Source organism: Eucalyptus grandis, chromosome 11 (genome assembly GCF_016545825.1).
Source record: "Eucalyptus grandis isolate ANBG69807.140 chromosome 11, ASM1654582v1, whole genome shotgun sequence".
NCBI lineage: Eukaryota > Viridiplantae > Streptophyta > Magnoliopsida > Myrtales > Myrtaceae > Eucalyptus > Eucalyptus grandis.
The window spans coordinates 40,192,543-40,205,664 of record NC_052622.1 but is presented as its reverse complement, the minus strand read 5'-3'; the positions used below and the strand labels follow the sequence as shown (position 1 = coordinate 40,205,664).

Sequence of the window (13,122 nt, the reverse complement as noted above, 5' to 3'; positions counted from 1 at the left end):
AACACACGTAGGCTGACCCGTATGACTTTAAGGTTTTACCCCTAAGCAGCCTTTCAACACTCGACTCACAAGACTTGTATAGAGAGAGAAACTCTTATAGAGAGAAGCTTTGGTTTTTGTATTGCTTGTGAATGATTTACAATGAGGGAGGAGACCCTATATATACAAATACAAGGCAAACCGTATTCGTAGATTTCTCTTAGATCTAACGGTGGAGATTGTACCTCCCCATCTACCAATTACCCGCATTAATTACCATCTACCAGCTACTCACATTTATAGCGTATGCGTAGAAATATAGTATCGTCCGCCCCCAGGAGAATACTCTAAGTCTCGGGGGTATAAGCCGAGGGTCCTTAATGTGTTACGCCCATCCCGTAGGAACCTCTTGGACATGCTTTCTTTTGGGTCGTGACATTCTCCCCCACCTAATCCGGCGACGCCCTTGTCGCGTCTTCGCCATGAAAGACTTCAATCTCCTTCCTGAATTGCCAAAAACTTTCCGTGGGCTCCCAACTTGCTTCACTCTCCGGAAAACCATTCCATCGGATCAAATACTCTCGCTTAGGCGCGCAATACCGCTTCCGTATGACTCGATCCGCCAAGATGCTCTCGACCTCTCGATCATACGAGGTTTTTTCCTCGAGTGGTGCTCGATGAGACTCCCCACGATCCGGATCCTCCTCATCAACTTGGAAAGGTTTAAGCATACTTACATGGAAAACCGGATGTACCTTTAACTTTGGTGATAACTCCAGCTTGTATGCGACCTTCCCGACCCGTTGTAGCACACGAAACGGCCCCTCGTAGCGACGGATCAACCCCTTGTGCACGTCCTTGTAGCGAAGAACTGTGTGCAGCTTGGCCAACACTTTGTCTCCTACTTGGAACTCCACGTGCCGTCGCTTCTTTCGGCCCATTTCTTTATGCGCTTTGACGCCTTGTGTAGACACGCCCTTGCCAAGTCGGCTTGCTCTTGCCAATACTTGGCAAACTTGTACGCGAGTGGACTACTCCCCTGATAACCCGAAGCAATGGCGCTAGGGGTATTCGGTTGTTGCCCAGTCGCGATCTCGAACGGACTCTGGCCGATCGACTCACTTCGCTGTAGGTTGTAGGAGAACTGGGCTATGTCGATCAACTTCGCCTAATTCACTTGCATTGTGCTCATGTAATGCCGAAGGTAGATTTCCAAGAGTGCATTAACCCGCTCCGTTTGACCATTGGTTTGGGGATGCAAACTTGTCGACATATTCAGCTCCAACCCCAGCAGCTTGAACAACTCAGATCAGAAACGCCTCGTGCAATGAGGATCACGATCGCTCACGATCGTTTGTGGCATATCCCAGTACTTGACCACGTGTTTCATGAATAGCTTGGCCGCCTCCTCGACCGGGCAATCCTTGGTCGCAGGCACGAAGGTCGCGTATTTGGAAAATCTGTCCACCACGACCATGAGAGTCCGATACCCTTCGGACTTTGGCAGGTTGATAATGAAGTCCATGGAGACACTCTCCCATGGACGACTTGGAACGGGAAGAGGCTCCAACAACCCCGGTGACGACCGTTGCTCTAACTTGTCTTGTTGGCATACCAGACAAGTCTTCACATACGCCTCCACATCGTCCCGCATTTGAGACCAGTAGTATCAATCTTCGATGAGGACCAACGAGCGGTGGATCCCTGGATGACCCGCCCACTTCGAGTCGTGGCACTCACGCAAGATCTCCTTCCTCAGCTTTCCATGGAAGGGCACATATAGTTGCCTTCCCTTGGTGTAAAGGAGCTCGTCCTCGCACCAAAATTGTCGGGTCTTGCCTTCCTTTACATACCCGAGGAGGGCTTGGGCTCTTGAATCATGCCCCAACCCTTCTTTGATGCGGTCGACCTAAGAACAACTCGGTCGACTCACTGTGTTTGCCAGCTCCATTCTTCGACTTAGTGCATCCGCCACAGAGTTGGCCTTCCCCGGCTTGTACTCTAGCATATAGTCGAATTCCGCTAGAAAATCCTGCCACCGAGCTTGCTTTGGACTCAACTTCTTTTGAGTCTAGAAATAGCTCGTGGCTATGTTGTCCGTCCTCACGACGAACTTCGACCCCAAGAGATAGTGCCTCCACGTTCGAAGGCAAATGGACCGCTGCGGTCATCTCCTTTTCTTGAACAGTATACCGTCGCTCGGTATCGTTCAGCTTGTGAGACTCGTACGCCACTGGATGGCTATTATGCATAAGCACATCACCAATAGCATAATCCGAAGCGTCGTCTCTACCTCATAGGGCTTGGTGTGGTCGGGCAGCACTAACATTAGCTCCTTGGTCATAGCTTGCTTTAATCGGTCGAAGGCTCTTTGGCATCGATCCGTCCACTCCCACACCTTCTCTTTCTTCAACAGGTCCGTGAGTGGCATGGTGATGCTTGAGTAGCTTCGGATGAATCGCCGGTAATAGTTGGTGAGGCCCAAAAACGACCTCAATCCCATCACTTTTGTTGGCGGCTCCCATTCGACGATCGATTGAATCTTGGCCTTGTCCATGTGCACTCGTCCACCCCCGACGATGTGCCCCAGGAATGGAACTTCCTCTTGGGCGAAGGCACACTTCTCGCGCTTAACGTACAGCTCGTTCTCGCGCAAGACTTGAAAGACTTGCCTTAGGTGTTCGACATGCTCTTCCAACGTCCGACTATAAACTACAATATCATTTAGATAAACCACTACAAACCGATCTAGGAAAGGGTGGAGTACCTTGTTCATTATTGTGCAGAAAGTAGCCGGAGCGTTGATCAAACCGAATGGCATCATAAGGAACTCGTAGGATCCATACCGCGTCACGCACGCAATTTTTGGCTCGTCCCCTTCAGCGATCTAAACTTGATAGTAGCCCGATTGGAGATTTAGCTTGGTAAACCACTGAGTTCCACCAAGTTGATTGAAGAGATCCGCAATGAGCGGGATCGGGTACTTGCTCTTCACGGTTAATTTGTTCAGTGTCCGGTAGTTAATACACATCCGGAATAACCTATCGTGCTTCTTTTGGAACAGGATCGGTGCACCGAACGGAGCTTTGGACGACCGTATGTAGCCCGCGTCGAGCAGCTCCTTGAGTTGCCTCCTCAACTCTTCCAATTCCGGGGGTGGCATGTGGTAAGGCGCCATGGCAGGCGGTTGAGCGTTAGGCACTAGCTTGATCCGATGATCCACCTCTCTCTTAGGTGGCAGCTTCTTCGGCAGCTTTGAAGGCATCACGTCCTTGAATGAGCCGAGGACTTGGGTTACCTCCGTCGGGACTTCCTTCCCTTCACCCTTGTCTTCCTCGATCTTCAAGGTCGCTAGGAAGGTCACCTCACCCTTCCTTGTTCCTTTGGTGAGTTGCATGGCTGAGATCATCTTCCGATCACGGTCCGACTCACGATGGATCGGGACCACGCATTGGCAATGCTTGTCCAACATGCATATACACTCGGCGAATGGCAATATAACAGCATGGATCTTATCTAGGAATTTTATCCTAATGACAAAGTCATAGTCGTCAAAGGGAATTACCTCTAGAGTTTCCTTGCTCTTCCATGGTCCGAGTTGTAGCTCTATGTCCCTCGTGACACCGATTACAGGGAATTCTTTGGAGTTTACCATCTTGAGCCAACCGGTTCCCTTCTCAATCCGTAAGTTGAGTTTCTTCGCGGCTTGCTTCGATATGAAGAGGTCGGAGGCTCCTGTGTCCACGAGCGCACTCATTGTGGATTGTCTGATCTTCAAGTCCGTGAACATCAAGCCCTTGGGCTCCTTCGCTTTCTTGGCCTTGATGGTGCTAAGGAGGCGCAGCGAACCCAACTGCGTTTCCTCCCTAGGCTTATCCTCCTTACACAGGGCGACCAGCTTGGCCTTGTTCAGGCAATCTCAAGCCATATGTGGACCATCGCAGAAAAAGCATTTGTACGAGCATACCTTCCTTTGTCCTCCTCCGCTCGACTCCGCGTGAGCTTTGTGAGGATTAGTCGGTGGTCTACCTCCGGTTGGGCGATTGTATCTCCCCTGATCTCCCCCACCAGTGGCTTTGTCCCTCGGACGAGTGTCCGATTGGGATGTGGAAGGTGCCTTGTACTCCATGAGCGACTTGGTTACGGTCATGGCCGTAGTGAGATCTCTCACGTTGTACCACTTCAACTCTTGCTTTGTCCATAACTTGAGACCGCTCATGAACTGGTGAAACGCTTCAATTTCGTTCATCGAAGGGATTTGGAGTAGCAACTTTGAAAACCGCTTGATGTAGTCGCGCACACCACCCTTTTGCTCGAGACGCTTCAGCTAGTCACGAGCTTCTTCCTCTGCGTAAGCGGGAAAGTAGTTCCGCCAGAACTCCTTGACGAAACCACCCCAGGTCGTGATAGTGTTCCCACACCTATCATCCGACCGACGACGCTACCACAACAATGCACTATTAGCTAAATACATCGAAGCCGTGTTTACTCGTGTTTGGTCGTCGTTGATTCCCATGGCCTGGAAGTACCACTCCATGTACCACAAGAAGTTGTCCACGTCCTTGGCCACCCGCGAGCCACATAACTCCTTTGGCTTTGGCGTGTCCACTTGTGGACCTTGCACGGTGATCACCCCGTTCACGCGTGCAGCTTCTATTTCAGCGAGCTTACTCTTAAGCTCCGCTATCTTCGCGCGCATGGCCGCTATCATGGCCTCCAAGGGTTCGTACCGTTGTGTGAGTTCCTCCTGTAGGGTCCCCAACAACTCATGGCGGAGTTCTCCCATGCCGGTCTTGAGCTCTTGCACTTCTGCAACCAGCTCCTCCCTTCCGGGGTCAACTCCGTCCACGATCTGGGTCAGGTCATCGACCGATCCTTGGACATTGGTGACAAACAACTCTAGCTTTGCCATGCGATGTGCAAGATCCCCTGTAGGCTCCCTCGAACTCGAGACACCACGATTCTTCTTCCCCTTGGCAGCGCCCTTCTCAGCGTTTCGCCCACGATCAGTGCAATCACCACCTATGGCAAGCGCCTCATCAGATCGTGGATCAGCCATTGCACTTACGCTTGGATAAAAAATCAGCTCCGATACCATTTGTCACGGGCCGATCGATCAACTCTCGAACACACGTAGGTTGACCCGTGCAGTCTTAAGGTTTTACCTCTAAGCAGCCTTTCAACACTTGACTCACAAGACTCGTATAGAGAGAGAAAATCTTAGAGAGAGAAGCTCTGGTTTTTGTATTGCTTGTAAATGATTTACAATGAGGGGAGGAGACCCCTATATATACAAATACAAGGCAAACCGTATCCGTAGATCTCTTTTAGATCTAACGGTGGAGATTGTACCTCCCCATCTACCAACTACCCGCATTAATTACTATCTACCAGCTACTCGCATTTATAGCATATGCGTACAAATACAGTATCGCCCGCCCCCAAGAGAATACTCTAAGTCTCGGGGGTATAAGCCGAGGGTCTTTAATGTGTCACGCCTGTCCCGTAGGAACCTCTTGGACATGCTTTCTTTCGGGTCGTGACACTTGCCACTCGACAAGTATTTGACCAGCCAACGAGTTTAGGCTCTCATTTAAGATTGAATTAGACACTTCAACCCTTATTTGAAATAGTGTTTGAACCATTTTTTTAAAAAAATGACTCTAGTTCAAGTCTTTATTTGAAATAATTAAAAAAAATTACCAACAAAATCCAAAAACAAATTATCACTGAAAATTTTCATTCAAGACAAGTTCTAATTTTTTTGTAATATGTTTCAATATCATTATCGCTTATTAGTGTTAATGGAATTTGTTGAATTAGAGGCCAATATGTAAATGGATTGTGGATTTCGTACCAGTAACCATCATTAAAACAACGAAAGCAGAAGATGGTTAATAATCTTTTTTACATGTACTAGTTACTTCACTCACTTTAAGCAATTGTCCTCATGCACGTTTTACCCTCTCCAACGGCGATTAGGGTAACCTAATCACAAAACTTCCTACAAAAAGACAGAAATCGAGAAACACAGGTATTCGATTTTTAGTAGGAACATGTGGGGAGAACTTTGTTGCTTTTATCTGAGGCATGGTGGATATGACATACCCTTCATCCTCTACTTTTTCACGTGATCTTGATTGGAAGCTTGAGAACGAATATGATGAGTCTCCGTTTTCTCTCTCAATCTCATCCTTCGATCAAGCGGAAATCTTTTCCTTCGAACAAGTCCAGATCATTTTCTTCAAGAAGCGCAGTAGATAATTCTCTGTTCTCTCTGTCAATCTTTTCCTCCGAGCCCTAATTTCCTAATTGAAAACAAATTGAGCGCTAATTTCCCTATTTTTCTCCAATTGCTGACTATCGAGAAAAAAAAAAAAACTGGTCATTTTGGTCCTTAATGTGACATGGATGTAATGCACAGGTGGAATGACATGTTGGACCTTTAATGGCATCATTGGACAAAAGATTAACAAGGATCAGATTCGGATACCGACTGAGAATTTGTGACTTTTTATAAGATGAGAAAAAAATTGGATTAAAATTTAGACCCGACCTAAAGCCAGTACTTTGTAAGGGAATTGGGTCTAATTCAGGTGTAACAAACTCATATATACGAAATTAAAAGTGACCAGACAAATGAGTCATTACTTATCTTATTTTATAATTTTTCTGTTTACAAGTAACATAGTGGGACAAAGTTCACATGGGATTTGACCAAAAAAATAAAAGGTTCGCATAGGATGAGAAAAACGCTGAAAGTAGAGATTGTACAGCTCAACAAGCCAAAAGGGAAAGCTAGAAGGCTTCAACTTTAGTAAAATTAAGTTTATATAACATATTGCTTGACCACATCCATCCGATTTGGACCTCAACACTATGCCTTGTTACAATAGAGTCCCACGTTGAATGGGCGTGCACAAAAGAAGTGATATATAGCCCTAATTTAGCAACAAAAAAAGAAAAAAGAAGAAGAAATTCTCTGAAGTTTCTCGTTTAATGTGTTGGGTTCTACTTCCAAATTCGCTGCTCATCTTGTGAATTGAGTGGAAAAGGAAGGAAAGTACGATAGTTGGGAAAATCTGGAGGAAAGCATTCTCCCTTTAGTGGTGGAAAATGGAGTTAAGGGTGAACATGGGTGAACGAGTGTTACAACAACTAAAGTAACCCCTCTAAAAATGCGCTTACTCATTGACATCGTGGACGAAACTTGCATTTATAATCGTGATTGTTATCATAAGCATGCCTAATTTATGGAATCATGACTATTATACAGTCACAAAGGACAATATATTTTTGAAATTTTATCTCTACACCATTGTTATTTTATGGGTCCAAACCAGATAAAGGAATTGGTGGGGTCATGCCTGCAACCATTTTGGCTAAAACATGCCTTTTTCTAGTACCAAAACTACTCCCTCCCTCTCCTTCTCTATTTATTGATCATCTCATCATGTTTTGTCCAAGGGTGGTGAGGGGTACATGTGATCCTTTATTGATGATGTTTTGAGGAAATCTGAATTTGATTTTTTAAGTACAAGGGCGAGGTGCCTGGTCCGTTCAAGCCTTGGAAGGAAATGATCAAAAGACAGATGGGAAGGAAAATCATGTGCTTGAGAAATGATAAAAGGTTGGAATTATGTCATGACAAGCTTGACCAGTTTTGCACAAAAGTAGGCATAGCAAAACATCGCACTGTTGCTGACACATTGCATTATTACCAACACACCAGTTGAATAGAGTTGCTAAACTGATGAATGAGATTATATTAGAGAGAGGTCATTCTTTGCTCTCCAATGCTAAATTAGGTTAAGATTTCTAAGCCAAAGCAATGAAAACCACTTATTGGTTAGTGAACAAATCATCATCGCCAGCATTTGGAAAACTCCTAAGGAAACACGGTTGGTTAAGCCTACTAATGACATTGATTGAGAGTATTGAATTGCCTTGCTTATGCTCGTGTGACTAATGGTGCACTAGAGTCAAAGGTAAGTAAGTGGATATTCATAAGCTATACACATTCGGTGATAGGATACAAGCTGTGGTCCTTATCTTTTACAAATCTGCTATGTTCCATAAGAGGAGCGGGGGATTAATTGCAGAGATCCAAATATTGTTCAGAACTAGGAGGAGCTTTAGGGAGAGCCTGGAGATGTTCAAAGCATAGTAGGTATGATAGCGTGTGCAGAGTCACCTTGGTTCTATTTTAGTTGACATATTGTTTTGGGGTTACAGTTGATGCAACTACAAGATGGTCAATGGAGGTTGGTGAGATATAGAGCAGCATTTGTATGCAAATATTGAAGTAGATAATTTGGGTTTAGTAGAGCCAACTTCAAATATGCAAATGCAAAGAGTAAAGAGTGTCAGAATATTGTGAGTGACATGGAGGAGTTACGTTAGGCAGCAATGATTATGTATGCACCCAACTTCCACATATCATAAATTGTCTAAACTGTCACTATTTACTTGGATGGAGGTGGAGCACTTGCTCCATGCTTCACATGCTAGTACTGTTCGTTATTTGAATTATGTCATGGTAGTATTAGGCTTGATCCATCGCATACAATCACGAGAATATATATGGTTAATCCAAATGTGCATTATGATGCTGTGAAATGGATTAGAGGCAACAAACATTAGTACATATTTCGAAGGATGTAGTTCAAATAGTGTGAACATATTTGGGTTTGCAAGCCTGGGTCACACAAAAAACCTAAAGGATGGCCAAAAGTTGAGCAGCTATGTCTTTCCTTCTATCAACTGTGCTGTTAGTTGGAAGCCATCGTTAAGAGACACAATGGAGGCCAAAAACACAGTGACATTGAAATGAGTCAAAGAGGCGATGTGGTCTAATGACTTAACTAGTGACGCCGATGTGGTATATCAGGTTATGCGGTATATTAGGTTGATGTGGTATTCAATGTAATATAGAGATATTGTTGGACAACAAAGTTCTTTGGTGAGCGATATCGTGAAGAAGCTTGCAGCGGAGAATCTTGTGGACATGTGGATCAAGCTCATTCCTCGAGACAAGACCAAACTTAGCTTGGGCTTGATCGATGTTTATGATAATTGAGTGCCTGTCAAGGCATTGAGAGAGTTGACATGGATAATGAGTACTATGACTTGGTCCAAATGTTGAGAAAGGGTAAAGATTGTTGAGTGTTATATTCCGTTGCTACGCCCATGATGAGGTGCGATTAAGGCATCAGTTCATCTTGATGTGATATGATTGAGAAGGCATCTTTTGAAGGGATATGAATAGTTATCTTTTAAAGAAAGTATAAATAGGATGACTTCATAAGATAACCAACTAATGACAATAGAATGTTTTAAAAAGAACGTCTTTCCTTGCTCTCTCACTCCATCAAAAGTGAACAAACAAATGGCTTCCACTTTTACTTCGAGAAGACAATCGGCATTAACGCTGTAGAACGTGAATACTTTCTTCGTGATTATATTTGGACCATCATGAAGTCATATCTTCCATCGTTCATTTGTGATTCAGCGTACATTCCTAGGTAATTCATTCATTGCGCATCAAAAGAGGTTATTCGTTTCTTCCGCTGATTTTTCTTCCATATGTCTTGAGTTTGAATAAAATTCCTTTTTTGAGTAGGTTTCTAAAAAATTTCCTATTTTGGATAGGACTGGTATATGTAAAAGATAAATTTCTACTGTAATATCAAACACAGTGAAGCAAACAAGATAAACACTGGATTTTTTCTTGGCAAATTTTCAAGAATGAATTCTCTGTGAATTTAGAGTTAATATTTGTGGCTTTGTTTTGGGTGTAATGTAAGTTTGGAAAACACTTAAGCAAGTATTCAGATTCATGGTGGATTCCTTGCAATTGGCTCTTCCTATGGAGTAGATACGTATACTCGGACGAAATAATGTAAATCTTTAGTGTTCTTTATATTTTTCGTTATTTATTTGATAATTTTCTTCTCTCATATTTGACTTAAATTGCAAGATATATCGATATCCGCGTTAATTGTGTCGCAGCAATCATCACCACAAAATTAATAGTTTTCTTTTCAAATTATTTCATATACCTAATCCCAATTGACAAGTTGCTCGTCGAGCTAAAATTAATGGAGCTGAAGCCATCATATGTCACGACTTTGTCCATTTTTAATAATTCTGTAGCCGCTGAGTAGTGCATCCGACGACCCCAGCCTCTATATTGAATAATTTCTCTTTGTGGGTGATATATCAAAGATCAGTTCAGCCAATCTTCTTCTTTGTCGGTCAATAAGTCTTCGAAACGCCCACTGAAAATTATATTAGTATTACTTTGTCTAAACAACATCCACCATTAAGTCAGGGAACCGCTCACTCCAGGATTTTGCAGCATTGACTTTAACCGAACAACATCGATGTCGATGGGCTAGCTTACGCGCTAAGGAATCATCTCTGAAATGGAACCCTACAAGGAGCCGACGGAAAAACAAGCGACCCTCACACGTTCTTACTTAGCCACTACACAAGAAGAGTGTTTGTGCACGTGTCGTGAGAGAGTGGATGACCGTGTTCGGATGGATGGGTGAAGAATTGAAGCTATTGGGTGCATGGGGGAGCCCCTTAGCTGGCTAGTCGATATAGCTCTAAAGATCATATTCAGAGATCATAGGTGTTGAATATGAGTACTCGGAAGAGGATGAATTCCACAACAAGAGCACTACATTTCTCAAGTACAACCCCGTGCACAAGAAGGTACCCGTGCTCATCCACAATGACAAACCCATCGTGGAGTCTCACGTGATTCTTGAGTACATTGATGAGACATGGAAGGACAACCTAATCTTACCTTGAGATCCGTATGAGAGAGCGATGGCCCATTTCTAGGTTAAGTTCATCAATGAAAACGTAATCATTCTCATCTGAAAATTAAGCTTGATGTGCTCTGTAATGTATTGATAGGTTGTGTGTTGACAATTAATATGCAAAAGTTGAAGTGAACACCAGAGGTTTAATGAGCCAAGCAGAGTTAAGAGCTGGAAGACATTATTAGTTCATTGCGGGATAAACGGGGTTGTCTTTGACTGGTGTGGAAGACATTGAAAAGTGCGAGATTGAAAACTGTGGAGTATGTTAGGCTAAGCTGAATCTTAGGCTCGAGTAATTGGTAGTGCCTGTATTTGCTGGGTATACATCTGGGTTTTTGAAAGGCTAAGCTTTTGAAAAGTCAATAAGTATGTCTAAAAACAGTTTCTATAATCAAATCCTTCACTTGTCTGAGCAACACTGATCCTACACTAAAGCTTGCTCTAGCGCACATGGGCATATCGCATTTCCAATCCCTAAGATTGTAATTTAATATTCATGAGCGACTGACTGAATTTATCATCCCTTTTTAATGTCTGGACTAGTGATTGTCTTAAAAGTAACCCAATGCATCTAGTCTTAAAGGGAAAAAGAAGATGCACGTTCTTAAAATCATGAACATATTTGAGAAGGAAGGAAATCATATCGGGAGTCGTAAACCCCGATGATAAAATGGTAATAGAGTCATTATTGACAACCTCGAAAGAACCATATTGCATTTGCATAAGATTCAAGATTATATTGCACAAAAGAGAAAAAGTCAAGGATTTATTGCATTATGGGTACAAACATAATTACGGCTCAAATTTTTGATGCAATCTTCCTTTCAATGATAATAATAATTTCAGACTTTGATCACCGCTAGAGTCTAAGTCTTTGAGTTCTTTGAGTTACAATTGGTGACCACAACCTCTCTAGCAAGATATCGTGATCAGTAGGGGCCTGTTTGTTTGCAACTTGTTTATGTTCCCAGAACAAAATTTCTGTGTTTTTGTTCCTGGGAACAAAAAGGAACAGAAACGTGTTTGTGTGTGTTTTTGTTTCAAAACTATTTTTTTGTTCCCAAAAACACATCCTGAATAGAAACAAGAAATAAAAAAAAAAAAGTTGTTTATTGTTTCAAACAAATTTTTTCACACTTTTCTCTTTCTTCTTTCTCTTTTCTTTGGCCGGTCGCCGGCCTCGGCCATGGCCGGCGATTGGCCGTTGAGGGTTGGCGACGCCGTCGAGGGCCGGCGACCTTGCCGGCCCGGCGAGGCGAGCTCGGCCTCGCTGGTGGTGAGCGAGCTCGAGCTCGCCCATCCGACGAGGCCGAGCATCGCCAGATTTGGGTGAGCCCGAGCTCGCCTAGCCAAGGCGAGGCCGAGCCTCGCCCAACCATGGTGAGACTCGGCCTCGCCGGGTCGGTGAGCCTCGCCGTGGCTGGGCGAGGCCGTCGGCCCCATCGGCGACCGGCCAAAAGAAGAAAAAAATAAAATAAAAATATTAAAAAATTAAAAGAAACAAAAAAAGAATTGTTCCCGAACAAGTTTACCAAACGCGTGTTTACGGTCAAAACTGTTCCCCGGAACAGAAACACCTTTTTTTTTTTTTTTTTTTATTCCCTGGAACAATTTTTGAACAAAAACGTTACCAAATGCGCCTTAGATCATTTCCCCCATAAAAAAATATGTTCTTTCCACTGTAAATAGTGCATGCAAACCCTTTGGAAATCCTGCACAAGCGTTGGGGCCGAAAGGGAAAAGGTGCATGAGGAAGCATGTAAGCTTTTGGGCACTCTCGAAGGCGAGCTCAAGGGCAAGAAGTTCTTCGGAGGAAAAATCTTCGGGTTTGTCGACATCGTGACCAAATTCATCGGATATTGGGTCGGAGTCATCCAAGAAGCGATCGGGGCCGACGCCCTGACTGAGAACGAGTTCTCGTTGCTGTGCAAGTGGGCCGAAGAGTTTTGGAACTGCCTGGTCATTAAGGAGAATCTTCCTCAAAGCGACAGGCTCTTGGCCTTCATCAAGGTACAAGCCGAGAAGATAACTAACTTTTATAAGAGTAAAGCGTGAGTTTTGGGTTATCCTTGGGTCGTGGTTTGATCGGGTTCTTTGTGTTTGCCTCACGTCCTTTTTGGTTGTAATAAGGCTGATTCGAACGGTGTTTTAGGAGTCTGTTCCTTCTCAATAGTGATGGTCCGTGATAATGACGAATCATGGTTTGACTAAGCATCAATTTACTGTGAGTTTTATGAAATGAGTGAAAATTCAAAATGCCTTTTCCTTCTTGTGCATGATTGATCAACAAGCCTGATAAGGTCTTATT

At 43.8% G+C, this 13,122-nt stretch overlaps 1 pseudogene; it reads left to right on the top strand.

Annotated features, from left to right (window-relative positions):
* Positions 1-10,509: 10,509 nt before the first annotated feature.
* LOC104430546 lies at positions 10,510-12,869 on the top strand (annotated as a pseudogene).
* The last annotated feature ends 253 nt before the right edge of the window (positions 12,870-13,122 follow it).